Source organism: Apodemus sylvaticus, chromosome 4 (assembly GCF_947179515.1).
Source record: "Apodemus sylvaticus chromosome 4, mApoSyl1.1, whole genome shotgun sequence".
Classification (NCBI taxonomy): domain Eukaryota; kingdom Metazoa; phylum Chordata; class Mammalia; order Rodentia; family Muridae; genus Apodemus; species Apodemus sylvaticus.
Window position 1 is genome coordinate 24,055,447 of NC_067475.1, and position 23,389 is coordinate 24,078,835.

Below are 23,389 nucleotides of genomic sequence, written 5' to 3' on the forward strand. Positions count from 1 at the left end.
TGTCCCCCACATGTACACACTGGCATGTGAGCACCCCCACCACACATGTGCACATACACACACTGACACAGAAGGTAGAAAGCCCTTAGTTACTTTTTCTTTTTTTCTTTCTTCTTCTTCTTTTTTTTTTTTTTTTTTTTTGGTTTTTTTCAAGACAGGGTTTCTCTGTGTAGCCCTGGCTGTCCTGGAACTCACTCTGTAGACCAGGCTGGCCTCGAACTCAGATCCACCTGCCTCTGCCTTCCAAGTGCTGGGACTAAAGGCGTGCGCCACCACTGCCGGGCGCCCTTATTTATTTATTTATTTATTTAGTGATTCACTCAAAGCACTGCCTGTACTGCCTGTTTGCCAAGCATGGCTTCACTTGCTACCTGGAACACAATGACCTGAAGAAATAGCTGAAACAATGGTGGTGGTTGCCCCTAACAACATGCAGAGGGCTGGGAAACCTCTGTAAAATCTCTCTTCCTTCACCCCTCCCCCACCCCAGCCCTCAACCTTATATTTTTAGAGTAAAATGTAAGGCTATAAGCTGGACCCAAGATGGAAACCTTTAGCTCCTGAGACTGCTCCACTGGTGACATCTCCTCTCTTCCATTAGTGTTGAAAGTGCTTACTCCACTCTTCCGGTCCCAGGCGCTTCGGGAACTGAGGGTTACCATGCAGACATGGCCAAGTCCAAGAGCCACACCACACACAGCCAGTCCTGCAAATGGCACAGAAATGGCATCAAGAAACCGGGGTCACAAAGATAATCTCTTAAACGGGTTGACCCCAAGTTCCCGAGGAACATGCGCTTAGCCAAGAAGCACAAGAAAGGCCTGAAGAAGATGCAGGCCAACAATGCAAAGGCAGTGAGTGCGCGCAGAGGCCATCAAGGCCCTTGTGAAAGCCTCAGGCCATCAAGCCTAAAATGCCAAAGGACCCCAGCCGCAAACTCAGCCGCCTGGCTTTCCTCGCTCACCCCAAGCTTGGGAAGCAGATTTGAAGCTGTGTAGCCAAGGGGCGTAGGCTCTGCCAGCCAAAGCCCAAGGCTCAAACCAAGGCAGAGGCCAAAGCTCCAGCTAAGGCCCAGGCTTCAGCTCCAGCTCAGGCTCCCAAAGGTGCCCAGGCTCCTGTGAAGGCGCCATAGAGAAGGGTCCTGCCAGTGTGAAGACAGATGGACTGCTGGGGACACACATGCCCACAAGCTATTTGCAGATGACCAGGGTCCTATGCTGTTTTTACAAATAAACTTGAGGCTAGATCTGTTTAAGAAAGAAAAGGAAGGAAGGAAGGGAGGGAGGGAGGGAGGGAGGGAGGGAGGGAGGGAGGGAGGAAGGAAGGAAGGGAGAGAGAAAGAAAAGAAAAGAAAGAGAAAGAAAGAAAATGCTTATTCCAGAAATATTCCTGAAACAACATAAAATAATAAAAATAAAAATATCTTGTTAGCTGGGCAGTGGTGGCGCACATCTGTAATCCCAGCATTTGGGAAGCAGAGGCAGGCAGATTTCTGAGTTTGAGGCCAGCCTGGTCTACAGAGTGAGTTTGAGGGCAGCCAGGGCTATACAGAGAAACCTTGTCTCAAAAAAACAAAAATAAATAAATAAATAAATAAATAAATAAATAAATCTTGTTACCATGACTAAACAAAGCAATGCTTCAAAGACGGGAGGAGTGAATAATCAGTCTCCCTAAACTGAAGATTTGTTCTTCAGAGGCACAGCATAAGCAGAAGAATTACTTAGAGTCTGTTAGTGGGAATATCTAAAAAAAGACAGTGGTGTAAGTAGAGACAGAGAACCAGAATGGTTACACAACTTCCCCTCTTCCCGGGGCTCTGCCTGTCTGTGTCCTTCTCCCACTGAAAATTGGCTTTCTCCAAACTAGAAAAAACCCGTGACCGCCAAGGACTTACTTACAATGACTTGCTTACATCTTGATAACTCTCCCTACCACATTTATGCTGATTCACATTATAGTAAATCCAAAGAAAGGAATAGCTCAGGGTGCTCGCACCCGGACCAATCAATGACGGACGGGTGGCAGGAACGAGTGGCAGAACGGGTGGCAGAGCTGGCCAAACTTTTGGCCCAGTCAACTCTGCCTGAAAGTGAGACCTCACATTTGTACTACTGGAAAGCCTTCTCTCTGAGTCAGAGAATTGAAGGAGGGAATGGCCAGTTACAGGAAAGTGGAGGAGTGACACATTGCCAGCAAAGTACTGTCTGCTACAAAAGATGACCCCAGACAAGTGCTTAACTTCATGCAAAGAGGAGTAACTAGTCCGCATGACCAAATAAGACATTGTAAAACGAATGATCTCAGATAGCAACAGAGTGAAACAGAGGCTGTTTTCCGTGGGTGATGTGAGAACACAGGAAAGATACACATCAATGTATCATCGGCAATAATGTCTGAGAGACGTGCAGGCCAAGGGGTCATGGAAGGATGCTGACATGTTGTGCTTGTGAAGGTGTTTGAAATTTTTAGAAGTATGTGGCTAAGCCAGGTGGTGGTGGCGCATGCCTGTAATTCCAGCTTGGGAGGCAGAGGCAGGCAGATTTCTGAGTTCAAGGCCAGCCTGGTCTACAGAGTGAGTTCCAGGACAGCCAGGGCTACACAGAGAACAAAAAAAACAAAACAAAACAAAAAAGTATGTGGCTATGTGCATTTGTAGTATATATCTAAGTAAACAGTAAGGCCCAAATTTCTTTCAACGTTCTGTAAGCAGTAGTAACAGGATCATGGTGTCCTGGGAACAGAACAGATGTCGTGTGTAAGGAACAGCTTAGCAGAATCTACAGAATGTAATGTCATGCAATCTATGTCTTTGAAATTGAGGTGGAGGGGGGTTTCTCCTCTTTAAAGAAGAGAACACACAAATAACATCCAATCGGATACGATGGGTAAGCTGATTCTATGTGATCCGTCTGAGAGAAAAACATACAATGAGAGGAATTCCAGTCAGTAAAAATTTTAACGAACAAACAGTAAAAATATTTCTTTTCTTTTAATGACTTATTCATTTTTATTTTATGTGCATTGGTGTTTTGCCTGCCTGTGGGTGCTGGGAATTGAACCGAGGTCCTTCAGAAGAGTAGCCAGGGCTCTTTAACTCCTGAGTCTTCACCTCTCTAGCCTGTAAAAATTATTGCTATAGCACTATTCCTTAGACAGACCTATAGCAAATAATTTAAGTCATTGCCACAGAAATGTTGAGGATGGAGATTTAGCATTTACAGAGCTATAGAACAAGGTGTGCTTCGAAGGGACAGGGGCACATAACGAAATGTGTTGCCTGGTGACTAGGAAATAACCTTTGTTTTATAAGCTTGTAGCCAGCCTGTCAGATGCTACTCCAACCTGAGACAAAATTTCCCTTCAGAGTGGCTCCCTCCTTCCTTTTTCCTAAGAACCACTAAAGCGATGGCTTTTCACTAAGTGAGGCTAAGAGCCCTGGCGTCTGTCTCTCTCTCTCTCTCTCTCTCTCTCTCTCTCTCTCTCTCTCTCTCTCTCGCTGTGCCTGGCAAAGACTGCTCCTCCCGGTATCTCCCCACATGCAAATGTTATAGAAAGCACCGAGACACCCCCCACCCCTCAGCCCCCGTGAAAAGGAACCAAGACCTTGACCCCTTCCTTTCTGGTAATTCCAGTTTATTAGATCTATTGGATTGGATGGACCTAGAGGATGTAATGGGGCAGAAGAGAGCAGTAAATCCACGGGATTCATCACTTAAGAAACAGCCGGAGAGGCGTGGCAAGGCTGAGTGATTTAGCACACGGAGGACCAAGAACCAGTCACCACTTCATGTCTGTACTTGCCTTCGGGGATTTGTTCCGTAGTCCTAGTCAGAATGCTACAGCTTTAGAGCCCCACATCCCTCAGATGTCAAGACTGAATCTGGCGCAATGGCAAACAGTCTGGGGTGCTACTGAATGACTCTCTGTCCCCAGGTTTCTCTGAGCAGCGAATGCCCTGGAATTAAAGCAACCCCTCTTGTACTGGTAAGTCTGTAGGCTTTTAATAATTCATGGGAATTAAAAAAAAAGTCTCCTCACCTTTTACCAAAATTACATTTCATTTAAATTACCAAAATTCACTTAAAAATAACTGTGCTTTTTGGTAGACACAATTGAATTGTGATTTGTTTTTTTTAACCTAAGATCCAAACCGCATTTTATTTCTAAAAAGTTCTTGTCATTCCAACAGTGAAGGTCTTTCTTCTTATTATTATTATTACTTGTCAAAGATCGAGAAAGAATATATAATATATGTAATTGTGTGTGTTATGTTGAGAGAGAGAGAGAGAGAGAGAGAGAGAGAGAGAGAGAGAGAGGATCGAGATCAGAGGACAATGTGAAGAAGTCAGTTTTCTCCTGAAATGGAGGACATTTGGGTCGCAGGGCTGGACCACAGATCTCTAAGTTTAGTGGTGGTGACAAATGCCTGGATAGACAGAGGCTGGGTCATCTCACCAGTGTTCTCAGTCTTTTTAATTGCTTTTGTATTATGTGCACACACATTTCACACATGTGCGAGCTGAGAAGCGCTGGCCCAGAGTCAGCACCACACACTTCCTTCTTTGGGTTCTGATGTTTCTTCCCTGGCACGCAATTATCTTCGTTGTCAACTTAACAGGATTTAGAATGTCCTAGGATACTCTTGTCTAAAGAGGTTTAGCTGGGGAGGAAAAGCCAACCCTAATGTGCACGGCACCATTCTGTTATCCTCCGTGACCCTGGACTGAATAAAAAGAAACAAAGGAGCGCTATTGAGACGACTCAGCACTTGCCATCAAACTGGTGACCTGAACTCGATGCCCAGGATCCACGTGGTGGAAGGAGAGAACTGACTTACTCAAGTTGCCCCCTGACCTTCATAAAAGTGTGCCTCGCATGTGCGTGCCCTCATACACAAACCCTTAAACAAATGTAATTTCAAAAAGAAGAGGAAGAGGGAAGAGGGAAGAGGAGGAGGAGGAAGAGGGAAGAGGAGGAGGAGGAGGAGAAGAGGAAGAAGAGGAGGAAGAGGAGGAAGAAGAGGAAGAAGAAGAAGAAGAAGAAGAAGAAGAAGAAGAAGAAGAAGAAGAAGAAGAAGAAGAAGAAGAAGAAGAAGAAGAAGAAGAAGAAGAAGAACTTCAATTCCCAGCAACCACATGGTGGCTTACAACCATCTATAATGGATCTGATGTCTTCTTATGGTGTGTCTGAAGACAGCTACAGTGTACTCATATACATAAAATAAATAAATCTTTGAAAAAAATAAGAAAAAAAATGAAACGATGAGAAAGAGATGGCCCTCAGCTCTCTGTGTGAGCAGACTGGAGAGTCTGTGGCCGGCTACCTCATGTTTCTTCTCTTCTCTTCTCTAGTCAGAACTACTCTCACCATGAAGCCTTCTGCCTTAGTTAGGCTTTTACTGCTGTGAACAGACACCATGACCAAGGCAACTCTTATAAGATCCAGTTGGGTCTGGCTTACAGGTTCAGAGGTTCAGTCCATTATCAAGGTGGAAGCATGGTAGCATTTGGTAGGCATGGTGCTGGAGGAGCTGAGAGTTCTACATCTTGTTCAGAAAGCAAACAGGAAAAGACTGGCTCTCACATGGCTAGGAAGGTCTCCAAGCCCACTCCCACAGTGACACGCTTCCTCCAACAAGGCCACACCTATTCTAAGCAGGCCACACCTCCTAATAGTGCTACTCTCTGGACCAAGCACATTCAAACCACCACACCTTCCCTACCCCATGGACTGTATCCATACAAATCTGTGGTTTTCAACCTTCCTGACGCTTGGATAGAGCTTCTCCCTCATGTTGTGGTGACCCCCACCCCAGCGGTAAGAATATTTTCCTTGTTACTTTATAACTGTAATTTTGCTATTATAAATTGTAATATGAATATCTGATATGCGACCCCCCCCCAAAGGGGTCAAAACCCACAGTTGTAGCTGAGAACCTCCAATGTAAATGGTGAGACAAAGTTAACCATTCCTACCCTAAGTGGGTTTTGCTGGGTAGTTTGTTGCAACAACGGCACAGTGGCTGTAATACTCCCCGACTTTCTCCAAAGTCAGCCTCGCCACTTGCTTGCTAAGCTTTGCTCGTGCCCGTGAATAATCCCCTCATTGCCACCTCCCCTAATTACTCAGGTCACCATGCCACTCACTTATGCTACCCTGACACTATAGTGGTGACTGTAAGCACCAGGTACTATAGCTTTACAGCCTAATAATTGTGAAATCACAATGCATTTTTTTTTCATGGTTCCATTCTGTCTCTTGGTCCCTGACCCAAAATTGCTTGTTAAGCCAATATAATGTTCACAGTCAGAGGCATCTAGCATGTAGTAAAAGATACTCTGGTGAGAAAACCCACCTTGGATTCTGTAGGAAACAGGCACTTTGGATTGTCTTCTATAGTGCACGGAAAGCAATCGCTGAGCCTATGAAAGTTGTGATGATTAGGCTTATGATATAAGAACACATTTCCAGCAGCAGTGTAGAGGAAGGACTGAAAAGCAGGACAGCCAATTAGGCTGCTGTTGCTATAATTTAGATGAACAAAGCAATGAAGGTCCCGAAGTGCAATTAGAGAAGAAATAAAGAGGACAAGCAGGTCTCCTAGGCTGCTATTGCTGCAATAAAAGGAAGCTGAGTCAGAACGGCTGGAGCTGCTTCAGGGGTGCAGGGGAACGGACAGGGGACCTCGGCTGCCTTCCAGGGATCTCATCAACCGCCCCCAAGGGCTGAGGAGGAGGGGCTGGAGAGGTGACTCGGCGGTTAGGGGCACATACTGCTCTTCCAGAGGACCAGAGTTGGGTTCCTACTGCCTGCATGGGGAGGGGAGGCTCACAGAAATTCCAGCTGGGGTGGGGCGGTGGTGGTGCACGCCTGTGATCCCAGCACTTGGGAGGCAGAGGCAGGCGGATTTCTGAGTTTGAGGCCAGCTTGGTCTACAAAGTGAGTTCCAAGATAGCCAGGGCTACACAGAGAAACCCTGTCTCAAAAAAACCAAAAACCAAAAACAAACAAACCAACCAAAGCAGTTAGTGCACATTGCTGTAGATGAATGCAAGATCCTCAGTTCAGTGTGTAAAGCATACACATTCTTGTGTCTCCCACCTTACATACTGTACTTCTCCACCCCCACCCCCACCCCCACCCCCACCCCGCACTCCATACTCTTCATCCTGAAGCCTGTGTACGCTGCCCGGTACAGTTACACCCATAGACAACGTCTAGCCAGAAAAAGATGCTCTTGGCTCCGCTCTGCTCTAGGAATAAGGGATCCTTCCCTGCGGCCCTCTAGTGGACATCTCCGCTACTTGGGGCTGTTCATTCTTAAATTCACAATAGAAGGAAGATTAGCAAAAGTACCAGACTAGTAGGTATCAACCTAGGATGGGTTTTGCTTTTGTTTGATTTTTGTCCTCTCTAGAGAGTTATCAACAGTAGGTGGAGATTCCATCAGGTGTTAGAACTCAGGGAAAAGGTGTGCTGTTATGGGGAGAAAGCTAAATTTATGAGTACAGGACTGAGAGGAGAAAATATAAAAGAAATACTGATAAGTTTGGATTTACAGGATATGAAGGAGACCCAGCACTTGGAAAGAATCCAAGCGAAACCATACTGTTTTTAAAACATAGCTCCTCTCTACAATGGAGTGGTCGATTTCTGCTGCTCTCTGTTGATCTGAGATGCTTCTTACTACAGTGGGTAATGGATGATGTGGACTCAGACCTGCTTAAAGTGCTGAGAATAGGGCTACATGCTGTATCAGACCCCTACCTCACCAAGGCTTAGGGAGCACAATGGGAGGGGACTGAGAAGAATTAAGAGCCAGAAGATGAGGGAAAGTACTGTGGAATGCTGTCCTCTGCACAAGACATGGTGTCAATGCTGTCCTCTGCACAAGACATGGTGTCAGTGCTGTCCTCTGCACAAGACATGGTGTCAGTGCTGCCCTCTGGACAAGACATAGTGTCAATGCTGTCCTCTGGACAAGACATAGTGTCAATGCTGTCCTCTGCACAAGACATGGTGTCAATGCTATCCTCTGCACAAGACATAGTGTCAATGCTGTCCTCTGCACAAGACATGGTGTCAGTGTTGTCCCCTGCACTAGACATGGTGTCAATGCTGTCCTCTGCACAAGACATGGTGTCAGTGCTGTCCTCTGCACAAGACATGGTGTCAATGCTGTCCTCTGCACAAGACATGGTGTCAATGCTGTTCTCTGCACAAGACATGGTGTCAGTGCTGTCCCCTGCACAAGACATGGTGTCAATGCTGTCCTCTGCACAAGACATGGTGTCAATGCTGTCCTCTGGACAAGACATGGTGTCAATGCTGTCCTCTGCACAAGACATGGCTGTTACACACAACTGGGTCCCAGCAGATGTGGCTACCTGCCCAAGACCCACCCAAGAGCAAGCCAGTTACAAATTCCAGTATGAGGGGGGTGGGGCTGGAGAGATGGCTCAGTGATTAAGAGCACTGACTGCTCTTCCAGAGGTCCTGAGTTTGATTTCCAGCAACCACATGGTGGCTCACACCCATCTGTAATGGGATCTGACATCCTCTTCTAGTGTGTCTGAAGACAGCTATAGTGTACTCACATACATAAAATAAGTAAATAAATCTTTACAAATTCCAGCATAGAGGCTAAAGAGATGGCTCACTGGTTAAGAGCATTGACTACTCTTTCAGAGGTACTGAGTTCAATTCCCAGCAACAGCACAACTGCATGGTGTCTCACAACATTGATTCCCTCTCCTGGTGTACATAAAGACAGAAGACTCATATATATAAAGTTCTATCTTGATAGTTGATAGCTCTTGGGAGAGGGAGAGTCACTTTTTTGGGGGTAAGTGTAGTATCTTAACAAATAAGTTATTTATTTCTCTGCCAGTAAAATGAACCAATTCAAGCCAAATTAGATCATATTAAACACAGGTTTATTGGGAAGCTGCTCTTGGACGAGTTCACTAGCCCCAAGGACTGAGGCCAGGGAAGTTACCATGGGAAGAGAGAAGAGAGGGGGAAGAGAACACAAACACACACACACACACACACACACACACACACACAGAGAGAGAGAAAGAGAGAGAGAGACAGAGAGAGAGAGAGAGACAGAGAGAGAGAGCACAGAGAGGCAGAGACAGAGACAGAGACAGAGACAGAGAGAAATGTCTGGATTATATAGGAGGAAAGAGCTGCCGGGGACAGAGGGTTGGAGACAGGGTCTGCCAAGTAAGCACTGAGGGATGCCGGGAGAGCCAGGAGGCCAGGTGTGCTTTGGTATGTAAGATATGCACCTCAGCTGCTTGTCTCCTGGGTCTGAAACCAAACACCCTGGTCTGTTCTACCTGTGAATTTCCAATGAGACCTTGTTTCAAAAAACTAAAAACAATTTTAAAGCGATACATTGTTCTCCCCATTTTGGTCAGTTGTGGATTTCTGTGGCAGGCCCTCTCTGCTGTAAATACAAGCTTCTGAGCCTGGTGGTGGTAGTCCACGCCTTTAACCGCAGCACTCCGGAGGCAGAGGCAGGCAGATCTCTGTGAGTTTTGATGCCAGCTTGGTCTAAGGTGTGAGCTCTAGGACAGCCAAAGCTACACTGAGAAAGCCCATCTTGAAAATCCAAAAACCAAACCAAACCAAACCAAACAAACCATTTATATGTGGATCTAAGGATAGGTATTTAGAATGTTACCTATGATATTTAGAATGTCACAGATACATGATTTTACTAATGGTTTCTTGTTATTAATTCCCTCCTCAAGGCAGGTGGGTTGTAGGTTGTGCATATCTGTGTATCACCTTTAGGGTAGTAATCAAGCCCAGAGGATGCAGTGTGAGACGTCTTATGTGTATGTTTTCAAAATCCACTTAAGTGGAATCAATCAATAATGATGATGGTGGTGGTGGTAGTGAGAAGGAGGAATAAGAAAACAGATAATGTGTCTCCTCATAGTACCTGGTTTAGGCTTTCTTTAAGAGTTTGTGATTTTGTGCCAGGCAGTGACAGTACCATGTTTTTGCCACAAGGATGTCCCCTAAATCCCAGAACTCTCCCATTCTAAGCTCACATCTGAGGGTACCATTTTCTCCTCAGTATGCATGAAATTTTTACATTTAAAGTTTTTTCAAACTGTATTCAAGATTAGTAAGATGTCTTATCAGGTAAAGGCACTTGGTGCCAAGCCTGACGACCTGAGTTCAGACCCCAGAATTTGCATGGTAGAAACAGAGAACTGACTCCCCTGGTTGACCTTTGCCCTCTACACTAGTGCTTTCACATACCTAAATAAGCTAAGTTCTGAATAAGATAAGTTAATCATAGAGAATTTTGAAAGTCTAAAAAGCCTTTAAACTTTTTTTTTTAACTTTGAGATGATTCATACAAAAAATAAAGGCACATCAGACTAGGTGTGGTGGCTCAGGCCTTTGATCCCAGCACTCAGGAGGCAGAAACTGTTTGAGTTCCAGGCCAGCCTGGATGCCCTGTCTCATATAAAATAGTGAGACTCTGTCTCAAATAAAATAAAAAGCATGATAGTAATCATTAATGCTTTATTATTAGGCAATTTGCTAGAGACTTTGAATAAAAAATCCCCTCCAGTATCCTCACCACAGCTCTATAAGGTAACAGTATGCATCATGTTTTCAGATCGGGGAAACCGAGGCACATAGAAAGGTTAAGTGCACTGTGTAGGTCCACACTGCAAACATGTCTAAAGTCTAAGTCCACCCCACAGTTACCTGGCAACAGTCTGGTATGCTCCTCCCCACAGTTACCTGGCAATAGCCAGGTAGGCCTGGCCCACTATAAAGGGGCTCCTTGCCCCCTCCTCTCTCTCTCTCTTACTCTTGCCTCCTGCTTGCTTCTCTCTTGCCCCCTTGGGCTCTTCCCTTCCCCCTTCCCCTCTCCCGGTGCTCATGGCCGGCCTCTACTACTCTACTCTGTCTCCCTCTCTCGGCCTTTCTCTGCCTCTACTACCCTTAACTCCCCTCCCCATGCCCTGAATTAACTCTATTCTATGCTATACCATTGTGTGGCTGGTCCCTTAGGGGGAAGGGCCTACTGAGGCACCCCCTTCCCCCACAGCTCACCACACCCCATGGAACATATTCTTATACCTCGAACACAGATAATGTGTCTGTAGATGTTTTGGGGGTAAGTGTGATGGGGGGAGGGAACACGGCACACACAGGAGAACCTGGAGTAAAAGTGGGGTGGAGATGTGTCCAAACCTGGAAGAAAATCTCATCTTGAGACCGGAAGGAGGAAGGATCGTCCCCTCCCTGTTCTAGGCCGGCATGCATGTAGCCCTTGACGCTGTACCTCCTCCACCACCACCTGATGGCCGGTTACAGGCTTAAGCACCTAGGATTCCCTTCATGCACACAAAGCATTGCCAGCACCCAGCCCCAATGTACTGGCTGGTTTTGAGTGTCAACTTGACACAGGCTGGAGTTATCACAGAGAAAGGAGCTTCAGTTGGGGAAGTGCCTCCATGAGATTCAACTGTGAAGCATTTTGTCAATTAGTGATCAGGGGGGAGGGCCCCTTGTGGGTGGCTCCACCTTTGGGCTGGTGGTCTTGGGTTCTATAAGAGAGCAGGCTGAGCAAGCCAGTAAGAAACATCCCTCCATGGCCTCTGCATCAGCTCCTGCTTCCTGACCTGCTTGAGTTCCAGTCCTGACTTCCTTTAGTGATGAACTGCAATGTGGAAGTGTAAGCTCAATAAACCCTTTCCTCCCCAACCTGTTTCTTGGTCATGATGTTTGTGCAGGAATAGAAACCCTGACTAAGACACCCAACCAATAATGTCCACAGTCCCTGCAAACCCCTACCTACTCCCCAAGGTTTATATAGCCCTTATTCATCACGAGTAAAGAAGAGCTGTTTCACTCCCCTTCCCATGAACAAGGCCTCCTACTCCCCCATCCCCTCTCACCCTTCCCCTCTGTGACCCACAGCACCGTCCTTAGGCCAGACCTTTCTGGGCCAGCCAGGCACAGGTGACTGCTTATCCCAAGGGCAGAAGACAAGCTGGGCCTGAAGGAGCTTCCAGCCACTCTGTCACACTACCTTGAAAACACTAATCAAAATCTGTGAGGTCCACGTCACTTCTTTGCTCCTTTTGGCCCTTCATGCTAGTAAAAGTACTCTTCTGCACCCGTTGCTCTTGCAGAGGACCTGTGCTCAGTTCCCAGCATCCCCAGGGTAGCTCATAACTCTCTGTAATTCCAATTCCACAGGACTAGATGCCCTCCTTCTGTTCTGCACGAGCACCAGGTGTGCTTGTGGGGAATGTGCATGCAGATAAAACACTTATATAACACATAAGATAAAAATAAATAAATATTTTAAAAAGTGATCTGGAACATTTTTAAAATCTTACAGACATTTTTGAAAGCAAACTGTGACATCATCTAAATACGTGAGTTTATCTGTAGTTCTTGATTGCAATTCATTCCTCAAAGCAGAATAAATTAGAATTTTTGTCCCCTCAAAGTAGGCCATAAAAGCAATAATCTTCTCTCCTGCATTGAAGTTTGCCAAGAAAATAAAAAAAGGAATTACTTTCTCTAGCCTCTCCTCTTCCTCCTCCTCCCCCTTCCTCCTCCTTCTCCTCCTCCTTTTCCTCTTCCTCCTCCTCCTCTTGCCCTGTATCGTATCCACCACCAAGATCTCATTGTGTAGCTCTGGTTGGCCTAAAACTCACTATAGAACATAGGATAAACTAAAACTTGAATGGATCCTCCTCGCCGCTGGCATCTGAATGATGGGATTATAGGCTTACGCCCCCACGTCAGGGTAAACATATTTTATAATATTTATTAGGCATTAGAGACAGATGGTCTCATGTAGTCCCAATGTCCCCAAACTCATTATGTAGTGAGTGACAGCGTTGAGTGCTTGATCCTCTGTCCTCTGCTTCCTGACTGAAGGGATGCACTTCGATGACCAGCCCTACAACTGTTTTGATAGTAGATGTCAAACACATACTCTGAAAGCTGGGCAGTGGTCACACACACACACACACACACACACACACACACATACACACACCTTTAATCCCAGCACTCGGGAGGCAAAGGCAGATGCATTTCTGAGTCTAAGGCCAGCTTGGCCTATGAGCGGGTTCCAGGATCCAGGGCTTTACAGAGAAACTGGTATTTCAGAGGCAGGAAAGCAGGCATATGGGAGAATCTGCACAGGGGTACTTTGCTAGGCCACTCAGACTTGTTAGCATTAGCCTTTGGGGTTCAGGAAATTGCCACACAAACTGTAAGAACGCTGACCTCTGTTAAGCAAGAATAATTTATTGAGTGCACACCATAGTACTGGACGTCCAGGACCACAAGAAGTAAAAACCTAATTGTGGCACCAGTCTGTCCTCAGGGCAGGCCTTTTATATAAAGCCAGGTTCAAAAGTTTAAAGGGCAGGGAAGGGAGCAGTTGGCTTTTTAGGCAAAGTATCATCAGCCAACCTTTAAGTTGATTGATCCTGGGTACGGTAAGGGGGGTGGAGGATGGGTGGTGAACAGGGGATTTCAGAACACTGAGATCACAGAAGACAAATGCTATAATCAACCTTTTGGCTTATTAGTAGCATTTGTCAGTGTCAGCGACAACAACAACAACAACGTAAGGAGCTCATCTATAGGTACAGGCAGCGCTTCCCAGTGGTCAGCTCTGACTCCAGCCATTTTAGACATATCAGTTCATATTGACCTTTGATTTGATGGTCATGCATAAAGCTTTGTGGAATTTCTTAAGATTAGCAGACCTCATACAGAACATTCAGAACATGCAGAACAAAACAGGGTGTGTGGTCAGCATGTCCGTGAGCCGAGTCACTTCTCTGTGTCAGTGACTGGCAGGCATGGAACAAAATGGCTACAGCTGTCCTGGGGGAGAGATCAGACCATAAGAGCTCATACCTCAGTGCTTGGTCATCTTCTACGTGGTTGGTTGAGCTTCCATCAGTCAGGACAGTGAAACTTTGCGGACTGCTAATACGTGGAGTGAGGTGCCAAGAGATCTCGTAGTGGAAGCTTCACGATTCTCCTACAACAACCCAGCCCTGTGCAATTCTTCTATGTCATTAGTAATTATCCTGTGTAATAAACCTAGAGATGGTGTTCTCCTCAGTTCTGTGAGACACTTGAGCAAACATGTGATATTTCAAGTAACCCCAATGTAGGATCTGCCAGAGGCACAAGTAACACAGGCCAGGGATGTGATTGGCCTTGGTAGTTGTGGGGAGGGCATGTCTTGGGGACTGGCTCCCTTCGCTGGACAACGAGTGTCAGAACTGAATCAGACTGGAGAGAACTGGAGACTCGCCTCCGGCTGCTCGCTCCTTCCAGCTACCTATTCTTACCTCAGGCTAAATGACACGGAGTCCTTGGATTGGCTGCCTGAGGCTGTGGCCGGTTGACTACAGGTTTCTAGATTCAGGTTCTCAGTTCTGGGAAACAGAAACTTAGGCCTAATCTCCCAAACTGCCAGTTCGCAGCCTGTCATGGAGTCAGCCTGGCTTTGGCTCACACCTCTAATCTTAACATTTTCTGTTTATTGTTAACAAGATAGAATAGGGTCAATCATAGGCCAAGAGGCAGAACAAGCAACCAATTGACAGAGAGTGAATGTAGGAAAAAAAACAAAACAAAACAAAACATAGAGATGAGAGGAAGTCAGGAGGATGGAGAGAGATACAAACCGAAAGTAGAAAAGAGGGACAATTAGTTGGGAGAGTTTCTCTGCCTTTCTCAGCAAGCAGGATCTCACCACAATGACTGGTCCCTCAAGTCTTCATTTGGTAAAACTGAACATTTGGGATTTTGTTTTAAAGGCAACATATATGCATTTCTCTATAGCTCACTGCATGAGGCCAGATGTCTCAGCTGGTTTTCAGTACACCAGAATCCCACAGAAGTAGGCTCTAGTGCCAGTGAAGGAATGGACTTTAGAGAGACTGAGAACAAGCAGGAAAAAAAAGAGAAAGCTTCCTTCTTGCATGATTTTTATATAAGCTGCCAGCAGAAGATGTAGCTCACATTAAGGGTGGATTTCCCAACCTCAAAAGATCTGGATTAAAGGTATATCTTCCCACTGCAAAAGTCTGGATTATAAGTGGAGTTTCCCACTTCAGATTATTTAATTAACAAAAAAGTCCCTCACAGGTGTGCCCAGCTGCTTGGGTTTTATTAATTCTATATAGCCATTATACCTTCCTAATATAGTCAGAGATAGCCTTTGTAATTGAGAACATAGATGAAGAAACAGATAAATCTGGCTTTGCTTTTCCTACTTACAAATAAAAAGTGCTTTACTGCAGAGGAATTTTAATTCAGCAATGCGACTGCTTTGGCAAGTTATCTTATCCAAAGCCCCTCTAGGTCTGTGTGATATGCTGGAATGACATATACACTTTTAATCCCTCTGACGGGAATATAGACATGCCTCAGTACACACCTTTAATCCCAAACAGCGTCAGTAAGGTTAATTTGTAGAAGGAAGCAGTCATGTTTGAAAGTGAAGCCTGACTGAAGGGCAGATAAAGTGACAAATCAGAGAAAGTTTTTGACAGAATGAGTCAGGAGAGAGGGAAGGCAGTTTTCCTGGGAGAGTTTTACAGAGATAGGTTGCAGGTGAAGACAGAACAAACCAGAGAATGAGAAGGACCCAGAAGATTTGCAAAAATGGTCAGAGTTAGAGGCCAAGCAGAGCAATTCAGTGGGAAGCTGAGAGATGCCAGATGGAGTCAGTCAGCTGGGAGAGGGGTTGGAGCCGGAACAGCTGAGCTGAACCAGCCAGCCGGAGTTCAGAAAGACCTAGGAAGGGTGAGCTTATTTGGCAAATGATGTTACTTTTACATTTTACAGAAAAGAAGTATTTAAACAGTACAGAATAAAACAATTTAATCAGTTGGGTTGGGTTAGCTATTTATTTTAATTAGACTTAAGATTAACTTTCACTTAGTTTGTAATGACTTGTTTTTGAGTCCTCAGTGTGCACTTTCGGTAATTTCATCTAAACTTCCCCACTGCCCCATTTAATTTTGTTTAGTTTGGATAAAATATTCTAGGAAAATTAGTTTAGTCCGTTTCCAAAGGTTATCATGATTGGCATTGTCTTCTTTTCTTTTTCCTTTCCTTTCTTTATTTTTATTTTTACTTTTCTTTTGGTTCTATTAACTACTGGCAGCTTTCCAAGTTGCTCTAACATTTCAGATGGCAGTGATTTTGTTGTGAGGTAGCCATCAGAGAAGAAGACCATTTGAACATGGGTTAAGCCCATAGAAGGTCTTTATTAGTCAGCCTATAATTACACGGAGTGTTCAGGACTCCAGTGCAGTCCTGAGCCTTTTTTAGGGCTAGCTTTTAAACCAAAAAACCCACATCCTGTGATGATACATAAGTTAGCAAGACCAATTAGCTACAAACAGAACTAAAGAGGGCAAAAGGCAAGGTTAGTTACAGTCAGGAACTTTCTAGGAACTCTGGACTTTGATGGATTAGGTCTTTGTTCTTGTTTGGACAGGTGTTGCTGTCTCCATGGTACTTCCATCCTGGTATCAGTCACACTAAGATCTGGGGCCTTTTAAGGGGTTGGGTACCTTGTAACAATTTATTATTTGTGACAGAATTTGCAAATCTGCTGAAAACTGACAAATCTATAATAATCTCACATACTGGACTAAGTAGGCCATCTAACACATTGAGGCTGGAAGAAAGTGTTGAAATCCCCAGTACTGTAGCTATAAAGAGCTGTCTGTGTGGATGCTGTCACATGCACACTGGGAATTTATTTGTTTGTTTGTTGTTGTTGTTGTTTTGTTTGTTTTTTTTTTTTTTTTGAGACAGAGTTTCTCTGTATAGTCCTGGCTGTCCCGGAACTCACTCTGTAGACCAGGCTGGCCTCAAACTCAGAAATCTGCCTGCCTCTGCCTCCCAAGTGCTGGGATTAAAGGTGTGCACCACCACTGCCTGGCCAGATCCAATTTCTATGCTCAGAATCCAGAGCCTGAATATTTACCACTAATTTATCTGTCTTGGAGCATTTTGTTACCCATATCGATTTAGTTACCCAAGTCCAGGGCCACAAGGGATCCTAAAAAGGTCTCAGTCACACTCTAAGAACAAGGTAACCAGAAAGCTAGAGGGTGGACAGTACCCAGCGTCACACAGAAATAGAACATCTTTTGAATGTCTGTATCTGAGCCCCAAGGCTCCCAACCTCTGCATTCATGCTATCAATACTGAGAAAAGAACCAAGCTCACTGTCTTAGTCACGGTTTCTATTCCTACACAAAACATCATGACCAAGAAGCATGTTGTGGAGTGTTGGACATAACCCTGTGGCTATCAGTCACAGGTAGGACCATGCCCCTAGTGTGCTGGCTGGACTCCACCTCCATAGTCACCTGGCTACAGCCAGGTTTTCCAGACCCCACAGTTACCTGGCAACAGCAGCCCACCCACTTTCCCTACAGCTCCGGCCTCTCCTTTTCCCTATAGGGGAGGAAAGGGTTTATTCACCTTACATTTCCACATCACTGCTCATCACCAAAGGAAATCAGGACTGGAACTCAAGCAGGTCAGGAAGCAGGAGCTGATTTAAAGGCCATGTTACTTACTGGCTTGCTTCCTCTGGCTTGCCCAACTTGCTTTCTTATAGAACCTAGGGCTGCCCAGGCACGGCACCTTCCATCGGCAATGGACCCTCCCCACTTGATCACTAATTGAGGAAATGCCTTTACAGCTGGATCTCATGGAGGCATTTCCTCAAGGGAGGCTTCTTTCTCAAGTTGACACACAAACCCAGCCAGGAAACTCACTTCTAAGTTCCAAAAGAATCACAGCCTGCTGTGGCGGGCTCTTTTAAACCACAAACCACATAGACATGATGGGAGGACCTTCTTCTCCTAGAAGAGAGAAACCAAATGTCTGTGTTAGAGCCTGACCCTTCCCCGACTAGAGCTGACGCAGATCATTCCAGTCATTACCAGTGCTAGCCACTGTGCCCTCTTGCTGCCATGAGTCCCCAGTGCCATCCTATACCATTCTGGCAACTCAGCTACTCTGTATAGCTGCTGTTCCTGCTGCCATGCAGAGAACTGGCTTCTGTCCATTGTCTTTCTTAGCTCTGGCCATTCATAGTTTCTGACTACTCTTGACTTTCATTGTCCTGTAGCTTCTGATCACTGCCTTCTCTGGCTTTGACCTTTTCACTTCCTGAGCCCTGCTCAGTGAGCTGCTGCCTTTCTTTGTGTGTTACCTACTCAGCTTTCTAAGAGTGAATAGTGATGTGGTTCATTATGGCCACTTCAATTAGACAGAGCTATTACCCCAAATCATGCACTTGTCCCAAAAGCTAAGTTGTGGCTAGTGTTGGGGCTTTTAGGCTTTTCTGATCCCAACTCACAAGGGGATGTTTGTAGTTGACTGTACAACTGTGGAGGAGGAGGAAGAGAAGGAGAAGAAGAAGGAGAAGACGACGAAGAAGAAAACAAAGAAGGAGAAGAAGAGGAAGAGGAAGAGGAAGAGGAAGAGGAAGAAGAAGAAGAAGAAGAAGAAGAAGAAGAAGAAGAAGAAGAAGAAGAAGAAGAAGAAGAAGAAGAAGAAGAAGAAGAAGAAGAAGAAGAAGAAGAAGAAGAAGAAAACAGCTTTTTCAATGTGGTAACTGTGGGCCAGAATTGTTTTCAAGTGTTTAATCTCTAATCTCTTCAAACTTTGAAATAATATTTCCATTCCATAGAGGAGGAAGGCAAGATGGTTAGCATGGAGCAACATTTCTGGGATTACGTATCCGGTAGCACAACCCTAGGATTTTAGCCCATTAATTTAGCTTTTAACCACTGCATTTCTAGCCAGGTGATGGTGGCGCACGCCTGTAATCCCAGCACTCTGGGAGGCAGAGGCAGGTGGATTTCTGAGTTTGAAGCTAGCCTGGTCTACAGAGTGAGTTCCAGGACAGCCAGGGCTATACAGAGAAACCCTGTCTCCAAAAAACCAAATCCAAAAAACCAAACCAACCAAACAAACAAAAACCAAACCAAACCAAAACAACAACAAACCCCACTGCATATCTGATGTAAGTGAACTTCCCAAAACCTCTGTTGGAGGAGCTTCTGTGTGAGGCAGAGAATAGTGGGAGGAGAACACCAAAGACCCCAGCTCCATGTTGGCTGTATCCAGTTGTAATGGGGAAGTATTTACCCAGCTGAGGACCCTAGAGGAGGCCAGCAGATTTTACTCCCCTGCAAGGAGGGTACGGTGGGGTAGATAGGCCTGCCTGATACCTATTGTTACTGCTGAGGGTGGGCAAATGGGTATTTATTGAGCACTTATTACATATTAGATTAAGTGCTTGGCACTTTACATTATTTTTACTAAATTTTTTTCTGCATGAAGTGGGCACTTTTTTCAGTATTTCTTTCTTCTTTTTTCCTTCCTTCCTTTCGTCCTTCCTTCCTTCCTTCCTTCCCTCCTTCTTCTGATTCTGAGAATGAAATCCAGGGCCTCCCCATATTGGATGCAAGCACCCTGCTTCTGAACTAAATCCCAGCTATTCTCTGTTTTCTTTTGTTTTGTTTTGTTTTTTTTCGTTCTTTAAAGAGATAAACTGAGCCCTGACAGACTCATCACTAGGTTCTCTTAGGATCTAATAGAAAGAATATTGGTGTTAGCCCATGGGATCGGGCTGAGGTGCTCCACCTGCAAGCCAAGGGTGTGATTTGCTCATGCTCTGTTCTTCCTTAGAAACCTTGTATGTAGCCCATCTGATTTAGATTGTAATTCTGTGGAATTCAAAGTGCCTGCTACTGAAATGGCCACCCTAAAGTCCTGCCCAGAAGGACTAGCCAAGCAGACATCTACCAGTCTTTGAGTAAGGAAGAAATAAACTCTTAAAATTTTATTATTATTTTTTGAGACAGGGTCTCTCTATTATGTAGCCCTGGAACTCATCATGTAGACCAAGATGGCCTCTAATTCAGAGAGATGCACCTGTCTCTGCCTTCCAAGTGCTGGGCTTAAAGGAACATACTATCATGTCCAGCACAGTTAAACTATTGGGACTTGAAGACAGTTATGGCAGTCAGTATGAACTGGGGGGGCAGTGGGTTATGCTATCAGACAGAAGAGCTGGTAAGGCTGAGTGAGCCCAAATTCGTGAAACTCAGAACTGAGTACATTAGGTGTAGGACCAGCTCCCTGCCAAACTCCACCTGCTCTGGAACAGAGTGGCTCTTTTATTGAGTTGTAATACTCTGGAGAAGAGTGTTCTCTCCTGAAGCATTCATTGCTGGACCTTAGACCTGCCTGGCAGGCCAGGCTCACGCCCCCGCAGTTCCCGCTGCACATCCTAGCCACCTGGGGTTGCATGCTGCCAACCACCGCTGCCCCCACTGCTGGCATTGGCACTGCCATGGTAGCAGGTAAGGCCTGGGACCCAGGCTACCTGCCCCGCTCAGGCTTCTCTTCTGAGAGCTGTAACACTTAGGCCATTTCTTGTGGGACCAGAGACCCACCGAACCCTGGGTTCCCAGAGGACTACAATAAACCAATAAATATACAATGAAAACATTAATTTTATGAGTAATATAATAGTTTGTTGACAAATAGAGAAGTGTAATTGTTGGGGTTCTGTCTAAGCTCCACCCCACACCTACCTGGCAATAGCCAGGTATGCCCCACCTCAGAGATCTGGCCCACTATAAGAGGGGCTACTTGCTCTTCCTCTCCCTCTTTGCTCTTCGCTCTCCCACACTCTCTCACCTCTCTGCCCTGGGGCTCTTCCCCCCTCCACGTGGTCATGGCCGGCCTCCATTCCACTCTCTCTATTCTCTCTCTCTCTTCTCTCTCTCTACTCTCTCTCTCTCTCTCTCTCTCTCTCTCTCTCTCTCTCTCCTCTCCCTCTCTCTCTGCCTCTCTCTACCACCAACTCCCATCCCCTACTCTGAATAAACTCTATCCTATGCTATGCCTGTGTGTGTGTGGTCCCTCAGGGGCAGAGGTGCCCAGGCAAGGGCCCGCCTGGACACCTTCCCCCACACAGCCTAGCCACACTCCCTTAACCCCCTATACTCTCCCCTTTTAAGCCCTTTCAGTAATTATGTAACTGTATATAGACACTGAAACACCTTCAACAACTTTGACAAAAACTCTGGGAAGGAAACATTGTAAATGCTCATGGGCCTCCACTAAAGGTTAATATATTGCAACAATAATGGGCTCTTTGGTTCCATATATGTAGCTATATGAGTAAGTATGTCATATGCTGGAAAAGGTACTAGAGTTTCTTTCTTTAGATCTCACAGTATTCTGTCTGACTAATAAGGATTGTTCTCCATTGGGAAATACTGTGGCCAACTTCCATATTTCCTGGTCTAGATTCTGATAGATCTAGATAGTGTATCTTCTAGTGGCATAGGCTGTATTGTGTTGAAGGAAAATTCATGCTTTGAATCCTTAATCTCCATCTCACAATATGGCTGCACTTGGATATATGGATCCTTTACATCCTCGAATATATACATCCTTTAAAGATGTAAAGGAAGGTAAGATGGAGTCCTAGAAACAGGTCTTCACCTCATATGCCTGGTACTCTTATAAAGATATTCAGAGACAGTACAGACTTAGGAATGACTCTGGAAGGACCCAGCCATTAGGTGGTCATCTACCAGCCCAAAGGAAAGGCCTCTGAAGAAGCCAAACCTGCCAACACCATAACTGCGGATTCCTAGCCTCTCTGACTCTGAGAAATAAGGTTGTGTCGGTTAAACACTCAAGTCAGTAGCATTTCAATATGGCATTGTTTTAAGTATGGCTTTATTCTAGGCAGTCTATCTTGCCTCCCAGGAATCTATTTACAGTAGACACTATTGCTAGTCCTGACTATTCCAGTCTTTGCCTGTTGCTGACAATGCTCTCAGGAAGGCTTTGCTAATAACCCACAAATTCATCAAATACTTTCTTCTTGAGAGAAATAGAAGACGACGACGATTTGATTCTTCTAAATATTTTCATCTTACCATACTGTCAGGAGCACATCACTCCTCTGCTACAGCGACATCTGTTTTCATTTCTTCTCAAGTAGGATGGAAGCCTTGGAAGGCTGTTTCATTAATATTGGACTTTTCAGAGTTTAGAAGAAGCATTTTATCTTGTCCTATTTAGTTTATAGAAATACAGAATCAAGTGCTTATAAATAATGCCAATGGTTTAAATTAAAAATGATGCCAGAGCTTAGAATCCAATTCTATTTATTGTTATAAAAGACATCAGAATCCAGGGACTCAACAATAACGAACACAGACTCACTTGAGAATCCCTAGAGATGCATTATGGATATTCTTGTTACGAAGACTATTACTGAAAAAGAACTTCCTAGATGTAGCTAGTGTTTTGAAGAGAAATGCGATTTTATTGTAAGATAGAAAAGGAAGCTTGAGTTGTATTATTCATTGTGATGTTGAGGAGGCTGGCTTGGGCGACCTAGGGTTGCCTCTTGGAAGCTTTTGAATTACCAAGAACATTTGGTTAAATAGCATCACATAGTCAGCAAGGCCATTCTCACAGGAACAGCTGTACTCATGGAAGAAGTTGTGTTCTCACAAAGGCATCCTGACCTTGGGGGTACGCTTGACCTCTTCTTTGAGCCCTCTTTGCCAGCTCCCCATGGATTTCAACTCTTGGATTTCTTTTAGACATGCTCAGAACAAAGCTGAAACACAATCCTGTCATAAATCAATGCCTATGAATGCCTACTATAAAATTCCTAATTTATATGCTCCGCGGTGTGTGTTCTCGTGAGAGATGTAAAGCTATGCAAATACTAACTAGAAAGCAAGGCCTGAAGAGAACCTCTTTGCTGAGACATGGTCCATCGGAAAGCAGCAAGCTCAGAACTATCACACAGAGTAGGGCTGCCACAGGGGTGTCTGTGGGAAGCTGGTAAATGTATTTTCCAAATAGGTGTTTGTCTTTTATTTCCAAATCCATTTGGTGTTGTGTAGTTATCTATTCTGTCTACTTGGAAAGCACAACAAATCCTTATGCAATTTGCAGCCAAGTTGGAAATATGAAAAGGTGTAGTGTTTCCTCTCTTCTTGCTAAGCAATTATTATGAATATACACAGACTATAAAAGGCTGTTTCTTCACATGTAATGCTACAATTATGGGTAATCAAGGGCTATCTCTGGAAGTGTCTCCTACCCTATAGATGGGGTATATCTTTCACAGTTAAAATGAGAAAGTTTGAAGTTTGCACTGAAGTTATGATGGTTAGTTTTTGTTTGTTTGTTTTGTTTTTTGGTTTTGGATTTTTTTTTTCCGAGATAGGGTTTCTCTGTGGAGCCCTGGCCATCCTGGAACTCACTCTGT

General features: G+C 44.9%; 1 pseudogene; it reads left to right on the forward strand.

Moving 5' to 3' along the window:
* Positions 1-668: 668 nt before the first annotated feature.
* Positions 669-1,132, forward strand: LOC127682074 (60S ribosomal protein L29-like; annotated as a pseudogene).
* Positions 1,133-23,389: the final 22,257 nt, after the last annotated feature.